Genomic DNA, 20,608 nt, shown 5'->3' with positions numbered 1-20,608 from the left:
CACATGCCAGTGCTAAAGTGAAGAGACTCTAAAGGGACACATGTCCTGCCCAATTCAACCCTCAGTGCAGAGACCTGTGTGGAGCTGTAGCATTTATTGCAGGGACCTGTGGTTCAGGGGAAACAAGAAGTGGTCTGGTCTGCAGCCAGCGGGTGGTGGCCACGGTGGATGCGAGGCTTCTGGGGAAGGACATCAGTTGAGAAGCAGCAGCTCCGAGGTCTAGCTAGAAGGCCCCAATGCTTGAAAATAAAGGAAGCTAGAGCTTGGGTCACTCAAATAAGGGGTAACTTTAGGACAAATCAAATAAAGTTTTTATAGAGGGTAATAAACTTAAAAAAAACAAAAACATAATTCCCCAACAAGTTGAACATTTAAATAGTTTCAAGAGGGGTTGAGATTAATTTGACTGATAAAACTTTAGGGCTGGAAAGGGACCCAGAGTTCACCTTGTTCACTGTTTCACAGTCCTGGTTGCACATTACAGTCACCTGAGGAGAGTTTTAAAAACATTCACGTCCAAGCCCCAACCAATGAATCATAGTCTCTGGGGTGGGAGTTGGGCATTAGAATATCTGTTAACTCTTTATTGTGAAATTACAGGAGGTTTCAAAATTAATGCATAGAGTCATGTGCACACTTCACTCAGCTTCCCTCAATGGTGACTGGCATCTCAAATAACTAGTACAATATCAAAACCAGAAGCTGGCATTGGTACAATGCTGTTAACTAGACTACAGGTCTTTCTCAGCACCATTTTTTACATGCAGGCATTTATGTGTTATCGGTGTGTGTGGGTTTCTGTGAAAGAAGTACTAGTATTTTTTTTAATTCCCTAAAGATCCTAATGTTCCCATTTCAGAGATGGGTTCTTTCCTGCCAACCTGCATTCCACGGGCTGGGAAATTGAGGTCAGGGCAGCAAAGTGACTTGTCCAAGGACACCACCGTGCTTCAGTGGGGATGCAGCGGACTGTCTTAGCCCAGTGTCCGTCACTGTGCATAAAGCTGCTACAGGCCAGCAGGTGCTATTGACAGTCTGGAGGTTGGAGCAAGACGTAGAAGGGGCACATGCCTAGTTTTTGAGGTTGCCTTAAGGGAAAACACAAAACATAAACTTTGGTACCCCCATCAACCTCATAGGTTATTGAAATACATTTTTTAAAGATTCATAAAAAGCATGGGCTCTGGCCAATAATAAATCTCCGCTCCCTGGAGGGAGCACAGGTCTGGAGTCACATGTTCTTGGACTTTCTCCCGGTGTGGCTCCTCTCGCTCGCTCGCTTCACTTTCAGTGGCTGGGGACATAATCAGGCTTGTTAATATGACCTTGTGCCATGCTCTCCCAAGGAACATTTCCCCCATCTCCTCTTGGGGCACTGAGCCAGGCTGGTGGGAGGGCTCACTGGCCCTCTGTGGGGCTCAGTGTGTTCATTTTATGTGATTTTACCCTGAGTAGGCCACAGAAAGGTGTCTTCCTCCTAGAGTAGCCTGTTTCCTCACCATGAGCCTCAAACTGTTCTCTCAGTTGAACACCGCACATCCAGGGGAGTATGTGGAAAACAGCCCCTGTGTGGGTGATACGGCTCCAGCCTAAGCCCTTATTAGCCCGAGCACCTCACCTGCCTCAGTGAATCTTTTGGCACACTGCCCCTTACCTGAACCAGACAAATACAGTCAGGACGCCCATCTACACTCTCACTGGAATCCGGGCCCAGGAAAGCTGCAGGGGACTGAGGGTCTCTGGGGAGACTGTGGCACATAGAGCCCTGGAGCTCCTGACCCTGACTCCCCTGCTCTGACTGCACCCCTGGGACCTGTGCGTCATTCCAGCAGCTGCAGCCAAATTGAATTGGGATTGAGGAGCCAGACTACTCCTGAGCAGCGTGTCTCTGCCACGGGCTTGGTAAGCAGAACCAGATGTGGATGCTGGAGAATCTCCCTGCACCTTTTCCAAATTTCTCTTCTGAGAGTTTTAAGCGCTCACTCACAGCCAAGCTTTGTGAGTAAGAAAGTGAAAAGGCTGAGGTTTTCCCTCTGTTCCCAACATTTTGCAGTGGGTAAAGGAGGGCTCAAAGCTATAATGGGCTTGGAGGCTCTTTCCTAAGCCTGTCTCCCCTCCTGTGAGAATGGCTGTAGGACCCCTGCTTGGTGACACACACCCCTGCCCCCGTGCTGGCACAGGGCCTCTCCCTGGCTAGGGAGCAAGAACTCGATGGTTAGCTGGAGGGCACCGTCTGTGAAGGACGTACCTGAGCCCGCTGATCTCCTTAGTCTTGCAGAGCCTGAGCCTTGGTGTCCCCTCCCAGTCCTTTGGGGGAATGATGCATTCACTCTGTACTTCTTCCTGCAGCAGGAAGAGGGGAATCCAGCCTCCCAGATACTGACCCCATCGTTTCCACATGAAGCAGTACAGCCTAGACTTAAGAGCTCTGGAGCCAGACAGTCCTGGGTTTGATTCCTGGTCCTACCACTTATTTGCTCTGTGATATTGGACAAGTGCTTTAACCTCTCTAGGCTACAACTTAGTGACAAAAGTGCCCAAATCAACGGAGTAAACCCTACTCATTCAAAAAGAAACTCTTGAAAAATGGTTTTGTTCTGGGAACAACATGTAGAATGCTTCTTTTATTTTATTGGCCACAAAGAGCCATACCAAGGGTCATCCCAGGAAGTCAGGTCACATCACATGGCCAGACCATTCAAGACCTTTCCAAACTCTCTAAGACATTGGGACAAGAAGCCATCCTGTCTTAGAGATAATGAGGGTTGTGAAAGCATGATGGATGGTACAAATGTCTGAGAAGAGTCATGTCATTCCCTTGAAAAAGATTTCCCTGCCTACCTGGTTTTTATGCTGTCTCTGCTCTTTAGGAAAAATCATGTATTTGTTGGGTTCGGCTGGTCACCCCTGAAGACAGAGCTGGGTAGCACACACTGCTACTTCAGTCTTCGCCCATGATCAGCTGTCAGGCAGCAGAGCAAGAACATCGCTGACTCTGACAATGGGGTGCTGAGTTGGGGAGCTATGCAGTGAAGCAGGGTACAGAGCAGAAGAGGAACCCAGAGACTCTGAGCAGATACTATCATGGCCTCTACGAGGAAACTGCTCCAGTACAGCTATTTCAAATGATGCCATAGAACTTTTACTTTAAATGTCATAAAGAAAAATCAAAAGGCTCCTTTAAGAAGCATTCTTGGGAGGACCTTGGAGTTACCAGGAGGTTCCACATACGAAAGAACTGTATTGTGCAGCTACTACATATAAAACTCTGCCCTGGGCACTGCGCAGGTGGAAAAGTGATTAAGACACAGTTCCTGTTGACAAAGTCTCAGAATCTTAAGTGAAATTCTCTCCTATACAAAAAATCAAAATCAAAAGAGATGCAAAAATTTAAGTGCCAAACAAAAAAATAATAGCAATATCAGTAAAGTGTTCTTGACTCTTAGTGGCAGTACTTACTAAGTGGTGCTGGCTTCGCTCTTCTCTCTAAGAAGTGCACACATGTTGCTAAATGCTTTTGTTGAGCTATTTTCAGGGACCTTGTCCTGTGGAGTGGCTCAGAAAACAGGTACTGTTCAGTGGATGAGGTACTCGAACTTCACTGTTCAACAGAAGTATTTTCAATAATTTGTTCTTATGAGCTAGTCATTGTTATTAGTTACATCACAGGTGGTTAAACATTTTTTAAATAATAAAAACTTATGTTCCTGTAGAAAAAAGGACAGACTGAGCTATGATCAGTTGTCTCTGCTTTCTACTCTTGAGAAAACCCAACTGCCCCGGTCACACCACCAAAGGCCAAGATTTCGAGCACATCTCACTCGTTCACTGTCACTGGAGCCCTCGTGGGACTGAGGCTGATTGGACAGGTCTGGGATGGGTCCTGAGAGCCTGCATTTCCAACAGGCTCACAGTAGACTCTTGACACTGCTGGTCTCTTGACCACTCTGAGTAGCAAGGGACTAAGATGGTTGTTCACCTTGTGGCAATGACACAAATTTTAGTAATGGTGTCTGGAAGTAAATAGTAGACTTTTGTAGGGCCAATCTCATGGACCCAGACCTAGAAAACAAAGGCAAAAACCATATTCCACTTGTGATGGTTTATTAAGCTGAGAGGTCATTCTAGGTTGGGTTGCCTCACTTCAGCACCTTATTCCTAAAAGCTGTCTAAACAATGACACTCCTACTCCTTTTGGAGGTGGTAAACTATAGAGGCTAAGAGCATGAGCACCAACCAGAGTCATCCCAGGTTTGAATCCCTAGGCATGTTATCTTGGCTAAACTACTTAGCTTTTCCTAAGCCTCAGTTTTCTCCTGGGTAATATGGGCATAAATGTAACACCTGTTTGCTTCCCATGGGTGTTTGAGGACTGGACAATGTACATGAAGCCACTAACCTGTGTCTGCCCCGTAGCAAGGGCACCATCAGCATTAGCTCTTTAACCCTGAAGTTTCAGCTAAACCCTTCCATGGAGACTTCTTCACACACACCTCCCCCAGGCATCTCGGCATTGTGGTCACAGTCCACAGTAATGGAAAGCCAAGATTTCACCCTTAAAGTCTGGATAACGATATATATGTTCATCTGCAATGATGTCTGTCCTAGGAGTAGAGTTTGGCAAATTCATTTTTTATTTTGTGTTATTTTTTCAGACAGGTTGAGTCAGAAACTAGATATTTTCTAGTTTTTCTAGCAGCTGAGAATTCTTGTTGCCAGCACAGGAATAAAGAAATGCGGGGAAGGGGGAACTCTAGACTTGACTAGTTGGTATCCAAGACCTCTTCTTCCGCTGAGAAAGGGTCTGTGCGTGGACACAAGCAGCTGTGGAGATGACATGGGCTGAGGATAGGTCAAGCCATCCAGGGTGGAGACAAGCAGCCACCAGCTACCAAAGCTGCCCAAGTAGCAGCCAGTGCTGCAGCCAAAGAGAGCAGCCCAGGGGGGCTCAGAGAGTAAGGCAGTGGGTGCTCCAGCTCTGGCCTCCGCAGCATAGTCACAGGTCAGGAGGGACAGCCTCGCTGAGAACCACACTGACAGATGTCTCTAGGAAGTCCCCGCATATGCCAGCTCGCTCACAAGTTCAGGACACAGTCCCTGGTCTCAGGGAGTCCATGGTTCTGTAAAGGAGGCAAGATTGTCAAGCGTAGGGATCAAAATCAATGTATTTTAAAAGGCTGGGAAGAGAGAAAGAATAAAACCAAGGAGCATCAAAAAAACAAAACAAAAAAAAAAACAACCATGGGGCAGAGGAGTTTAAAGGAAAGAAAGAAGGAAGAATAAGGGCAATATTCCAAGAATATATTGAAAATGATGATTGAAAAGAAAGAAAACAAAGGTGAAGACTCTAGAATATTCGCTGTGGGATGCTTCCTGACTCCTCCAGGGAAAGGAAACAACTCCCCACCTGAGCCAGGAAGGAGAGAGACAGCCAAAGGGAAACCTGATGGGCCTGGGCAGCTTGTCACACTGGGAAGGGAGGAGCTGGGGGACCGTTTCCTCAAGGAAGACTTGAGAAGCAGGCTCTCTGTCTTCTGCTCCTTCCTCTTGCAGCCTTTGAAGCTGGGGGGATGGCACCCACTGAGGGGGTGCAGGGCTGAAGCTAAGACATCAGCCAGCTCCCAAACCCCAATCCGATGTCTCCAAAACTGCCAATCAAACCCGTGTCTCTAGTTGTGGGCCTGACTCGAGCAACATTGCCTGCTCTCCTTCTCCAACCTCATCTCCCCAAGCGGAGTGGGGACCGTGCCTGGCTCTGCGTGTGGGGAGCTGGGCGAGCCGAGGTGAAGCCGAGGCCGCAGGCTCCCCAGACTGTGGTGGACAGCAGCCTGCTCCTCCTGGCCTAGCGCAGGTCATTGGCCAGCTCAGCTTCCTCCCCGGCACCTCCTCGCCGTCAGCTGCCACGGCTGACACGTGCAAGGCCGAGAGGAGAAACAGGGTTAGAGTTGGACCCACAAAGGCCACAGCTTCTCCTCCAGCCACTGGGAATTTCTCCTTCATTTGCCGAAGGAAAATAAAATGTTCTTGTTTGATCCACAGGTCTGCCACCTCTAAGAGGTCACTCCACTTTTTTGAAACTCGGAGAAGCCTGAGCGACTCCCACCAGCCCTCCACCCTCTCACCCTCTCACATCTGCACTGTGTTCACCTGACTGGGGCTCCAGGGTTGCAGGCTGGTCCACCAGGTGTTTGAGAATAAAGTTGATTTCAGGCAGCCTTAATCCAAATTCAAACCCTGACCAATCTAGGTAATTCTTTTATGACTTTCCACAAAGCCAGAACCACCCTCCCGCCTCCAAAAAATGTCTCTGTAGAAAAACTTGCAGTCCGTTTTAGAGCTTTATTGGCAAAAGCTGTGCAGGGAATTTTTACAAGCCCCTGAAATAGTCAATGCGCCCTACCTGCACCGTGGCAGCAGATCAGTGGTGCCTCATAAAATTAGCCAATTTCTCATAAAGCGTCAGAGTTTCGCCCTGAGATTGTTCTCAGAGATATGTTATGCAAATATCTAGTTGGTATCACCAGAGAACAGGAATTCAGTTTGGAAAAGCCCAGTGACTGGGGAGCCAGATTGGGGTCTCAGACTGGCCCAGTGGCCCAGACCTTCTTTGAGAAGGTCCCAGGGGGACCTAGCTGAGGTTTTCAACGCGGGGCTCTATGTGCTGGTGCGACACCATGTTCTCACTCTGGGCTTCTCAGGCAAGTCACCTTGGGCAAGCCAATTAAGTGATCAGAGCTTGGTCTGCTCGCCATAATAATCATGATAACGCCAATGTCACAGGGCTCTTATAAATGCCAAGGGAAAGACGAGCATAAAGGAACGTGGCTCTCCTGACATGAAACAGAGCAGAGAGGAGTGAAGGCACTTGCCCAAGATCACACGGTGGCAGCTATGGTTTAAACCCAGGTTTGTCTGGCACAGTCTGTGTTCTTCCCACGAAGCCCTGGATACAATGGACGAGAAACCTGTCCATGCATCTGCTCGTTGTGATTGCTGTAGTTCCCAACTGGGAATACAGTTGAGCTAAACTTTCCTCAGCTTTAGCTTAGCAGAGACTTTTTAGGGGCAAAGTTTGATCACAATCACAAAGCCATTTCTGAGCAAACCGGTGAAACAGCAGATTTCTACACACTCAGACTCAGCACAAATTCCATCTAGCAACTGAGAATCTGGGGCTCCTCTGAGTGTGAATACGCAAGAGGTCAGGGCAGCCTCACAACACACTCTTGACCCATCCCTGTCCACTCCCCTCTGAGCACTATTCTAGATCTCAGAACTCTCAATATTTCAGAAGTAGCTACTACCATTAAAAATAACAATTACTTCCCGGCTGGCATGGCTCAGTGGTTGAGCATCGACCCATGACCCAGGAGGTCATCTTTCGATTCCTGGTCAGGGCACACGCCCAGGTTTCGGACTCCATACCCAGTAGGGAAGGTTCAGGAGGCAGCCAATCAATGACTCATCATCGATGTTTCTGTCTCTCCCTCTCCCTCTCTCTCTGAAGTCAATAAAAACATATAAAAAAATAACTATTACTAATTTTAAGGAGCACCTAGCAAAGTAGGTCAAGCTCTTAGTAATAGTTGATATTCAAAATGAAACTGAAGGTAATTTTTTTTTTTATCACTCCCATTTTATGGTAAAAGAAGCTGAGGTGTAGGGAGCGGAGGTGACCTGCCCTAGGTCACACAACCAAGAAAGGTGGGCAGGATTTGATCCTGGTCCTCTTACACCAGCCCCATGCTTGTCCCAGGACGCTACTGAAGATCCAGGGGCAGCGAGGCCAGCACCCCCAGCACACCCGCCCCATGCAGCCAGGCCAGACTCTCAAAAATGCAAAATGTTCAGGACAGGCAGCAATGCAAATGCACACACAGCCCGAAGGGGATCTACCCTGACAAAAGCTACCCAGGTGGCCACTTGGCCATGGAATGTGCTCGGCTGATAAGAAGGAAAATGCCTGCCACCTTGTGCAGCCGTGACGTGTGTTGGATTTCGCTGCTGGGCTGTGGCCAGGCAGAAGCTGTATGTGGTCTCTACCTGCCAGGACTGGCTGGCACTGATGCCTGCAGCCCGCCAGGCGTGACAAGCCCAGGGGTGTGCCCCAAGGGGCTTCCTCTTACCCCCAGCAGCACTCCTGATGTTTCCCTGATGGACCACAACTCCACAGCTCCATGAGGCAAGAAACCAGGGAACAGAAGTCCCCTTTAACCTCTGCCTTTCCCAGCCCCACTTCTCTTTCAAGGTCAGCTCAAGCCACCCTCCATCATGCAGACTCCTATGCCAACTCTAGCTGTATGACCTTGAACAAGTGACATCATGTCTCTGAGCCTCAGTGCCCATTAGTAAATAAAACGAGGGTAAAAATGTCCACCTTCTGGACCTATGGTAAGAATTCAGGGGTCCAACCCTGTGAAACCTGACACACGGTAAATGCTCAGTAAATACCAGGCACCTCCTACTAGCATCCTCTTTACCCTTGAATTTCAATTCTTCTCATCACCTGCCCCATCCAACTTACCATTTTATTAAACACTGGCTTAGGTCTGTTCAGCTCATCTTTTTCTAATCATGTGTAAGTCTTGTCTCTCCCAGAGCTCCTTATAGCCAAGAAATGAGTTCCATCGTTCTCTTGGCTCCCCATGGAGCCTGGGCATGGTTTGAGAACACAGTTCGACCCATCAGTTGCCAGTGGGTTGGAGTGCCTAAGTTTGTTGATAATATATTAAACAGAGAATAAAACATTCTGTGAGAGTTGTTAAATATCATGTGCTGTACAGTGTGATTTACATAATTATGTATTTCATCTTGGAAAAATGAAGCTGGTGCTGTTTTTATTTCCATTTTACAGATAATCAGGTCTTAAGATAGTTAAATGAAGCTGATAATCCTAAGGACAGGAATCAGGAAGAGTTAGGCTTTATATCCACATCTGTCCAACTTTCATGCATGTAACCATTATCTTAATCCCACTTACTTTGGGGCTATTTTATTTTGGACCACAGTGTCCCACAAAACAAACAAACAAAAATCCACCAGGATTTAAAGAAAAAAGGAAAATTACACAAGAAAGGACCAAAACAAGGCCTGGGAGGCAGGGCGCCCAGTGTAGGTTAGGGCCTTCTTCTCTGACCCAAGACTGACCTGACTGTCTTCATCCAAACAATAGCCTCCAGCCCCCTCCTGCTAAACCGCACATAGGAAATAATGCATCATATCCAAAAGCATGGAAAAAATGTCTTCTTTTTAGAATTTTCTCCTTGGATGTTTTCCTCTTCAACACCACAGCCTAAAAGGACCCCACGGTGGAAGAGACCCACACAATTTCTATAGAAAAACATAATCAGAATCTACCAAGAAAATGCTGGCTTTCAAGTGTTAATTCCACCTGCTTGTTATACCTCAAATTAAAACCATTTGCATATTAGCTACAGGGCTTTAAAATTTAGAAATTCATGTGCTATAACTTGAAAGCCAAAAAAAAAAAATCAGTCAGAGCCAGCCAGGACTTGTTCCCAGGAGATATAACTGAAATGCACAAGAATCCACCCCAGCGGTTTGAGGTGCTCTCCCTTCAGGGACACTCACTGCCGTCTGGGTCTCAGCTGAGTCTGGCATCCCCTCTCCAGCCTGCTGCACAGGGAACCTGGCCTGGCTATGTCAGTTACTCTAAGCCCTGGCTGCAAGCATGGGGCCCACCCCAAGTTGCTCTGGGCCCTTGTTGATGCTTTGGACTCACGAAAGACAGAGCAGCTTGTCAGAGAAGGTGGCCTCAGGACCAACGTCTTAATCAGATGAGGAGTGATTCTAAGGACAGACAAGGAGAAAGGGGCTCCTGTTCTATGCCAAGCCCTTTGACACACATGAGCACATTTAACTGAACCAACCACAGCTCAGAGATCAGTAAAATTACCCCCATTTTATAGATGAAGAAGCAGAGGCTTAGAGAGGTAAAGTCAGTAAATGGAGCCAGGATTTGAGCCCAGGCCTGCTGGCCCCAGAGCTCACCTCATTGCACTTGGTCACTTTCTCCTGGAAGCCACCAGCGGCAGCACAAGGGGTCGGCAGGCACGAGCCAGAGCGTCGCCTGCACATACCACAGCCAGGCAGCTCAGTTGCTTCATCCCGAGTCTCAGTCCAGATGCAACGATAACTGGGGCAGAGGTTCAGGTGAGGTGGCCTCAGGGCTCACCATCTAACTGCTTCTATGTCCTTGCAACAGTGCCTGGCGTCTGGCAGCGGAGACAGGGGCTAGGTGCATGCCAAGGCCATAGATTGAGACAAAGGGCGGACTCAGAAAGGCCCCTGAAGCCACCGGGCTCCTATCTCCTTACTGGCCACAGGGCCCCGCACTTTACAGGCCTACCCCCAGCCAGGACCTTTTATCTCTCTCCAGGCTCCAGGCTTGTTGAGGGCTTGGCCCCAATCTGACTTGAAACACACAGAAAAATGCAGGTGGTTGGCCCAGCATCCCCACTGCCGCCAGCGTCCAACATCACAGACTCACATATAGCACATGCGCCCTGGCTAAAGTCCATTTCTCAGGGTGCTGAGGAATCTGAACCTAATAGTAATAGGAACCAGACTGTTTGTGGCCATGTGCCTGGTTTTTGATAAAAGAAGAGAGCTGGGAGGAGGGAAGTAGCAAGTATGCAGTGCACAGAACGTACCCATTGCTTCTTCCCTGGTCTCTAACCCGATGGCCCACACTGCAGATTTTGCATCTGCCAGCCTCCTTAATCACATGAGCCAATTCCTTCAAATAAATCCATCTATCTCAAATAGATAGATGATAGATAGGTAGATAGATAGATGATAGATGATAGATAAATGATGATAGATAAATAGATAGATAGATAGATAGATAGATAGATAGATAGATAGATAGATAGATAGATGATAGATAGATAGATGATAGATGATAGATAGATAGATAGATAGATAGATAGATAGATAGATAGATAGATAGATAGATAATAGAGATAGATAGATGATAGGTAAATGATAGATGATAGATAGATAGATAGATAGATGATAGATAGATAGATAGATAGATAGATAGATAGATAGATAGATGATAGATAGATAGATAGATAGATAGATAGATAGATAGATAGATAGATGATAGATAGATAGATAGATAGATAGATAGATAGATAGATGATAGATAGATGATAGATAGATAGATAGATAGATAGATAGATAGATAGATAGATAGATAGATAGATAGATAATAGAGATAGATAGATGATAGGTAAATGATAGATGATAGATAGATAGATAGATAGATAGATAGATAGATAGATAATGATAGATAGATAGATAGATAGATAGATAGATAGATAGATAGATAGATAGATAGATAGATAGATAGATGATAGATGATGATAGATAGATAGATAGATAGATAGATGATAGATAGATGATAGATAGATAGATAGATAGATAGATAGATAGATAGATAGATGATAGATAGATAGATAGATAGATAGATAGATAGATAGATAGATATAGATAGATAGATGATAGGTAGAGATAGATGATAGATGATAGATGATAGATGATAGGTAGGCACACAGACAGACAAACATCCTATAGGTTCTGCTTCTCTGGAGAACTCTGACTAATACAGGTAATAATACCTCATGGGGTTCCTGTGAGAAATAACGAATTAAGATATGTACAGTTCTCAGCACGTGGCCTGGCACCTGACAAAATGATAATGTGAGTCATTTTATGCTGTGCAGATGAAAACTGGTGAAATGCATACTGGGGTTGAAATCCCGGACTGTCTGACTCAGAGTGGGTGAGGGGGATGGGATTGCTTATTGCCCTAGGTCTTGGGGAAGAGAGTTTAGGGTACAAACCAATTTGTCCTGGTTTGCCCAAGACTCTTCCAATGTTTACACTCAAATTCCTGCATCCCTGGAAGCTCCCTTAGTCTCGGGCACACTGGGACAGTTGGTTACCCTAGAAACAGTGCTCCTGGAAAAACAGAGATCTGAAGACTTAGAAGCTCTTCCCTAGCTCGGACTCAGTAGCTTCACTTTACGACTCCTTAGGAACTCAGCTCCATGGATTCAGAATATTTGTTCATTTTACCCAGAAAGAGACAAGCTGCTCTGCCAGAACCACCAGGCCCTGTTCAGCCTCATGCACTGTGAGCTGACAGTCTCCCAAGCCTCTCACTCCACAGAGGAAAATACCGAAGCTCAGTGCAGCAGATTTGCCCAAGGCTTACCCACCTGCTTAATCCTGGTCTTGGAGCTCCCAGTCCTGTGCTCCATCAGCCACACCTTGGGCTAGAACACCATGTATGTTGGTTTAGAGAGGGAAGCTCAGGCACTGGCAAACCCCACAAGAAATGGTTTTCCTTTAAAGATGGTGTTGGGGCCCTGGCCAGGTTACTCAGTTGGTTAGAGCACCATCCTGATACACCAAGGTTGCAGGTTTGATCCCCGGTCAGGGCACATACAAAAATCAACCAATGAATGCATAAATAAGTGGAACAACAAATCGATGTTTTCTTTCTCTCTCTCTCTCTCTCAATCAATCAATAAATTGATTAATTAATTAAAGATGGTGATGAGCCAGGCACTTCTGAGCATGACTGTCAAAGGGTCCTGGAATGTGCAGTTCCTACAGATAAAAAGCCCCTGATGCCCAGACAGACCTCCCTTCCTGTGCCCAGCAGCCCCCATGTCCTGCCCTCTCAGGAAACAGGAGCTTCCAAGAGACTCTTGAGAAGGCAATGCTTCCACCTGATTTCCCAGGCTGCACAACTTGCACAGTGTGACTATTGTCATTTCTGTAGAAGGAAGAAATGACTCCATAGTCCCGGGGGTTCAAGGTGAGACAACTCAGTCACCAAGACTGGAATGGTCACAAGCGTAAAGACTTTCTTCAAGAGCTCCTTCTTTCTCCTCTCTCTCTCCCTCTCTCTCTCTCTTTTGCACCACCCTTAGGCCTGTCATCCCAGGCAAGTGTCCAAACCTCTCTACCATCAAAGCTGACTTTTATGGTGTCCCATTCTCTAGTCGCCCTGTCCTCACATTCCCAAATGACAGAACGCCAGCTCTGATGAGCTCCAAGTTGCCAAGATGCTAAAGCGCTGCTGTTCCTGCGAAATCTTCACCTTGGCTTTTGGCGGAGCTTAGAAGCTGGACAAAGAGGAACTAGGTCTTGGGCAATCCTCTGGCACAATGGAGTTGGGAGTAGGGAAGGGTGGAAGGGGGCAATGATGGTTTTAAGAAGTTCATAAGGATTCAAGAGCTCTGGTCTCAGTCCCAACCTGCCATGCAAGTACCAGATAACCGTAAAGGCTTCCAAGGAGCAGGTCTGCAATGCGTAACCCCTTTGTTTCTCTCGAGCCAAGGATTGCTAACACTGGTCTTACCTACCAGGCCCACGAGAAGGCCACTTCTCAGGAGATCTGGGCCCAGCACTTGGGGTCAGTTGTTGCTCTCAGGGTTATGTTTACCTACATTGTCACAAGGGCCTTCTCCCCCCTGGCTTCCAGGCCACCTCAGTCCCACAACCAGAGTAGTGCCCAGTGGGGGGGATCCTACACTAGTGAGTTCTGTACCTGTTCCCCCCCTTCCTCCCATTATGGTCAGGAAGGGGCCCTCTCACTGAAAGCCAATGGGGTATTTCTGGGTTCTTGTATATCAATCCATTACCTTCCCAACTAGACTTCCTAAGCCACAGAAACACTAGGTCACACTATTAGTGGCCTTGAACCCACATTTGCCCCTTAGAACCACCACCTACTTCTCCTTATTCTGAGCATCAAATTAGATAAAAATGCAATAACACACATAAAGTGATTCATTAGCACAAGGTCTGGTACCTTTTAAGTGTCCTACAAGCATGAGCTTTTCTTCCAGCTATTATTATCTACTTTTTACAAAGGATGGGGACTAAAAGCTGTTCCACAGTTTTCTCAAGGTTCTCACACCAAGTGAAGGTCAGAGCCAAGGTGACTGTGTAGTGCTGATAGGAAAATAAAACCCACAAAGGAAGGCTTTGCTACTTTGCTGGACTTGCCTTGATGACCTAGGCTTGGCACATTTCCACACAGAACCTTAAAGAAGTTCGGGTTTAAAAGTTAGGCTGTGTCAGAGGCAAAGACATCCAGAGCACTTCTTGTGAATTTTTAATTTCCATAGAAAGGTAATGAATGTCCATGCTGTGTGGTTTTCTACCTCTCCTAAGCTGGCCTGTCAAGCTCAAGGTCATAGCCTTTCTCACTTAAAGCTCCGCTTCTAAATGGGCTGGGCAGCCGTATTATCCAGTCTTCTGTCTCCAGGAGATGACACCTGGGTCCAATCCATGTGTGGGCTTGCCGTCCCTAAGCATTTTCCAGGAAGCACATCCCTGAACCTCCCCTGTCCTCATTTCCTTCCCATGTAGCTAATGATTACTGTCATCAAGTGCCTTGTGTGGGCATGGCCATATGCTATGAGCTTTTCATGTATCATCTCAATTAATCCTCACAACCGCCCTCTGAGTTAGAGAGATTTTGTCTCCATTCTGCAGATGTGAAGACTGAGGCTCAGAGAGGCTGTCCCCTGCCCAACTAGAAGGCTGTGAAGCCAGAGCTCACACCACTCGCTGCCTGAGTGTATGTGTCCTATGGCGGCGTAAGCCCGTTTTCTCTTGTGCTATCCTCCCTGGAGAGACGGTATTTTTCTGCAACATGTGTATAACAATTGTTCAAAAGTTGTCTAGTGGTGCAGCCAGTCTGGAGGGTCATTTGTCAGTATCTATTAAAATGTAAAATTTGCATACTATATCACACTGCAATTCCACTTCCTCTGCCCTAGAAATAATAGTTGCGAAAGTGCATGGGAGCTATGTTCAAGGATCTTGGTTGAAATATCATGATAATGAAACTTTGATAACAATTCAAATGTTCACCAACTGGGAATGACCAAAAAAAAAGTAGAAAAAAGAAAACTATGGTGTAGACCCATAATGCGGAATTGTAGGCAGTGATAGAAAGGACCGGATGAATCTGCTACACTTACACGGACAGGGGGTCAAGACACATTGCGGAGTGAACGAAGCTCCAGAAGAAGCTGACAGGCATGAGTCCCTGTTTAACGAGGCACGTGATGCTGAGGTTTCCTGTGCATATACTTCTGTGTATGTACATATATAGGAAAAAGCCTGAAATTTTTTTAGCGAAACAGAATAATTACCCATTGAGTGGGGGAAAGTGACAGGAAATTGGGGATGTTCCTCAAAGAGAATTCAAGCCTTATCTGAGCAGTTTTAATTTTTTCACAAGGATCATGTATTCATGTATTACTGGTGCAATTATAATAAATTTAAAATAAAGTTGTTTTAGTTGTTTACATTAGAGAAATGGTAGCATGTGGTAGTAAACGATGTAGTATAAACTCAAATCTTGGCTTGCACCCTGGCTTGAGTAATCAATAGCTGTGTGACCTTAAATAAGTTACTTAACCTCTCTGTGTCTCTTCAGCCCCATCTATAAGATGAACTTGATAATGACACTTAGCTCAGAAAGTGTAAAGCTCTTAACCCTGTGCGTAGGGCATAAATAGTGATCAATAATTGTTGGCAACTTTTATTGCTCCTAAAATCCTCTGAGGAACTGCAATTTATGCCATGGAGCTGGCAGAGATCTGGTGGGGATCTTAAACATCCCATCACAACTCCAGGCTTTCTATCAGGAAAATACAGAGGGCTTGTGCCCTGCCTCCCTACACACACACACACACACACACACACACACACACACACCATAGGAGAAGAAATGAAAGGGCAAGTGATATCCAAGAGGAGAGCCGGGTGGAGAGCAAGGGTGCTAGTACCTGTGTGCTGAGCTCAGAGGGTGTTTACCAAAGCTGGCTGGGACCAAGGACCGGGCCTCAGAGAATCTAATGTCCTGTCTCCAGCATGGCAGAAGCCCTTAGCTCTGACAGCTGAAGTTTATCTCCCAGAAAAACCAAATCCCTAGAAAGAGTCATTTGGAAATAGAAAGAAGCAAATACTAGAACGAAAGAGAACATCCTTCTTGTAAGGCTACCGCTCGGTTGACCTTGCCTGGTGCTCGCTGAGCAGGAAAAGTGGGCAGAACAAGTGGGCACAATAAGAGGGCCTGGGAAGGTCCAGCTAGGAGAGGGGACCTTTCCACAGGGAGGAAGAGCAGGAGCCCCATGCTCTGCCCCTCCCAGCCCAGCCCCGGAGCCCCAGCTTGGCTATTGGAGCTGTGGGGGTCTTGGGGGCGCTATAGCATGGAGTATTCTTGTGAATTCCTGTGGTTGACTTTTGGGAAAGAACTCTGTAATCTTGCCTTTAAAACGTGGGAGCGATGAATACTTTCCTTGGCGCTGAGCCAGAGTCTGCAAACACAGCTCCTGAGTGCCGCCTTTACAGAGCCAGGTCCCCTGTATCCTGATTAAATATTGACAGGAGCTCTGCCTGCCTTATCTTGATTCCATGGAAACCCCTTCCCTGAGGAGCTGCGCAGGGCAGAATTTACCTCCCACACCACAACTCCAGAGTTCCCTCACGAGCCATCACTGCAAAGGAGCTGCTCTAAAATACTTAACAAGCTTTCCAAATTCTTAATCCCTAAAATGAGATTCTCCATCGGCCACCTGGGATTTGGGGGCAAAGAGCAGGAATATCACCTGAGGGACTTAATAAATCACTCATTAACTTTCTACCTTGCAGATGTGGCGGAGAGGGGACTGGGAAGGAGTGAAGGGCTGGGAACTGCTCCTTGTGCCTGAGACTGCTCACCAAATCCAGGTCCTTCCAACCCAGGAGTCAGCAGGGAGTGTAAGAGCACCAAGCCTAAAAGAAAGGGCCAACTGAAACAAAGTTTCTCGAAGGGACAAAGGTTATCCTCGGTCCCAGCTTGCCCAATCATCATCACGCCGGGTCTTCAGACTCTGCCACCCAGGACCCCGGCCTGTTGTGTCTTCCCTGGGAAAATCCCAGGTCCCTGCTCAAGAACCCCGTCCTAGCCCTTACCCTCTGCTAAGAGAGGAGGGATTGGAATACTACGATTCTCTCCCTGGAGGTGAGGAGGGGGTAAGCCCACATCCTCGGACCCTTGCTGACACAGGCCATCAGGGTCTCCCTCTCGAGGTGGGCTTCTGGTGGCTGGGATCACTGCAGATCAAGAGGGTGGGGAGCTTAAGCTCCTGTAACTCCCTCGAGGATGGGGTGGGGGAGGCCTGCTCTGCAGGTGTGAGCTTAAGGTTTCTGTTCCCCCAGGCAGAGAAGTGAATCTGATCAGAAGATAACTGCACATGGGTGAGTTTTCCATTTGCATGGTGCCCTAGACTTTTCTGGTAGGATCTCCGATTAAATGTCATCCTTTGTTCCCTTCCACCCTTCAACAGTCAGCAAATTGTCTAAGGGGTTGGGGATCCCCATGCAGGTGGGACCCCTGGTCATCTCCTGATGGAGTTCCAGAGTTCAGTGAGAGGTGGCCACATGTCTGCAGAACATTGCAGATGTTCTTGTGTTCAGGGGAGAATGTCTTGGCCTCAGATCTCATAGGCTTCAGAGAGGTGTCTCTTAGAAAACAGGTTTATTTCCCCTTGTCATCCCAGCCACAGTCACTCAAGATGCCAGGCCCTAGGCTAAGTGCTTTATATACATTATCTCATCTGATCTTCATGTTAATCCTTTGAAGACCTATTTTACAGGTGGAAAAACTAGAACAGAGGGGCACCAAGCCACTTGCCCATAGTCACTTGGCTCCTGAGTGATAGAATCAGGATTTGAAACCTGATCTGTCTGACCTCGCAGGTCATGCTCTCAGAGTCACTGGCGCTGAGGTTACCATAAGATGAAATGAGTTGATACTGTGAAGTACTTACAGCAGTGCCTAGCATGTAGTAAGCACTGTATGAGTGTTTATTAAATAATAAAAAGCCTTGTGGGACCACAGGGGAAGATGACCTTGAGCATCTGTGTGGCCATGATGAAGCCTACAAATGAAGGAGTGGAGTGGGGCTAAGCTGAAGAGCCTCTCAGCCCTCTCTGCCCCCTTCAAACTCCTGACCTTACTCCTAACCCCATTTGGTAAGAGTCACCTCCAGCATAATTCTCACCCCAGACATAAGAAGTTCTGTCTCTACTTTTGTTGTCCTTGGGGCCATAGAGGGGAAGGCTGACCTTCTGCAAGGGCTCCCAGGAAGAGGCCAATCAGCCCCTAAACCTAAGAGGTAATACAGCTGGAGTTCGTTGGCATTGGGGTTGCAGGTCACCGCATCCTCCAGAAGGTAAGTGTGCACTATGCAAATCACTCATGCCAGGCATCTCCAGATATTACCAAGCCATGGGGGAATTGCCTAACTGCTTAACCCTTGCCACCCAGCTACAGAGCAAAATCAGACACTGCTGACCAATGCAAAGAGGTTTCCAGGACATGACAACCTGATGAGCAGAGGGTGAGCCTGCAAGGGGCAGATGTCATAGGCACACAACTCATCAGGAGGGTTTGTCCTTACAGTGGGTCTGAAGCCCAAGCAAGGACTGGCCACCCATCCTCTTGAAGGAGAATTAATTCCTTCCAGGGGATCCTTGGGGCTCACTGGAGGCGAGAGGCTTCCTTCAACGGGCCTCGGGAGCTCAGGCTCCTTGACTCTGACAAGAACGTGGTGGTTTCTCGGAGAAGGTGGTATTTGAATTGGGCATTGGAGGTGAGTCAACAAGGAAAGAAAGGGCAGATCAAGGACACAGAAGCAGAAAGGTCCACAGCTACTTGAGGAACAGCAAGTGATCGAAGTGGACTAGGTAGAAAATAAAGGCTAAATTTATTTTTTGTTGGAAAAATCATTGTAACAAAGCTAAGAACATTTAATAAAATCATAAGTTCATGTCTATAAGTTATAAAATTCACCACTTAAACAACAAAGAAGAAAAAAAAATTCCTAGACAGATTCCCTTCTTATGGGCATTAGAGGTTTAAAACCAGAAGGTGAGGTCTGCACAAACACAAACTTGCCATTAATATTTGCATAGCTGATCTCTTGGGTCCAGCTGGAGCAGCCATGCCCCAGGAGGACCAACAGCTTCACCACCTGGAGCTTAGACTATCAGGTGAGAAGCAAGGAAGGTCAGTTTCTCCGGGTAAGTGGCAGCTTGAGACATCAGCTTTTCTTGTGGCTTCCTTAAGAAGGAGTCATGGAATCTTAGGGCAGGCAGCCAACCAGAGATCATCTCATCACTCCTTCTGCCTCTAGGCCAAACTGTACTACATACAACCTAATGAAGATAAATAGCTGCTGCTCATCAAATGTGTGTTTTGTCACTGATGTTCATAGACCAGCCCCTCCTTTGATATTCAGAGCTCTTGATGATTTCATTCACACTCTGGTAAATGTCTCACCACCTTTAAACAAAAAGATTTTTCTTTAAAGTCAACCTCGAGCCCTGGAGTAGAACTATGAGTATTCATGTCCTTAGATCATAGAAAATGAACCACTTCCTCTATATACACTTTCTATATTTGCCCTGACTTATCGTTTAACATGACAAACTGGATTTCTCAAATTCTCCTTCCACTTAATCTATGAAGAAAAGCATATCATAAAGGCCAAAAGCACTGAAGTAAGACAGAAATCAGGCTCTGGAATTCACTAACCACTGTGCTCTTGGGAAAGTCACTTCATTCCTGTGGACTCAGTTTCATCTCTGTAAAATGGAAATAACAGCATCATTTTTCTGTAGAATTGCTCTGAAGATCAAAGGAGAGCATAGGAGCTAAATCTCTTCATAAATAATGCACTATAAATATAAAATATTATGGTATTACCGTGTTACAAAGAAACACCAATACCATTGAGCAAACAGTAAGCATAATGAGGCTAAAGTGGCTACATTAACATCAAATAAACTAGACTTCAAAACAAACACTCTGACCAGAGATAAAGAGCTACATTACATAATAATAAAAGGATATATTTATAAAGAAGGCATAACAACCATAAATGTGTATTTACATAATAACAGAGATTCACCGTACATGTGCCAAAACTCAACATAATTAAATGAAGAAATAAACTCACAATCATAATTAGAGATTTTAACAACTCTTTATCAGTAATTAATAGAATATCTAGGCAAAAACAATCAGTAAATACATAGAAGACCTAAACAATATCAACCATTTTAACTGAGTTAACATTTGTAAAACACTTCATCCAACAATTAAATATTTTGCTTTTTTTTTAAGAGAACACATTATGTTCACCAAGAAAAATTAAATGTTGGTTCATAAAACAAGTCTTAAAACATTTAAAAATATTGCCATCTTATATAGTATCATTGCAATTAAATTAAATTACAAACTAGTAATATTATAACATCTAAAAAAATACCAAAAGAATTGGAAATTAAACAAAAAGCATCTAAATAACCCACGGACCAAAGAAGAGATCACAAGGGAAATTAGAAAACATTCCTAACTGAATATATCTATGAATATATGTGTGTGTGTATTAGAAATTTATTAAAAGAAAAATCAATGACCTTAGGATAGATCTTTAAAATGTAAATCAAATATAATTCTCAACCAGGAGGGATTTTGCTCCTCAGGGGACATTTGACAATG

This window comes from Miniopterus natalensis, chromosome 11, assembly GCF_054644295.1.
Source record: "Miniopterus natalensis isolate mMinNat1 chromosome 11, mMinNat1.hap1, whole genome shotgun sequence".
Lineage (NCBI taxonomy): Eukaryota > Metazoa > Chordata > Mammalia > Chiroptera > Miniopteridae > Miniopterus > Miniopterus natalensis.
The sequence above is the reverse complement of the archived record's forward strand: the minus strand, read 5'-3'. Positions refer to the sequence as shown.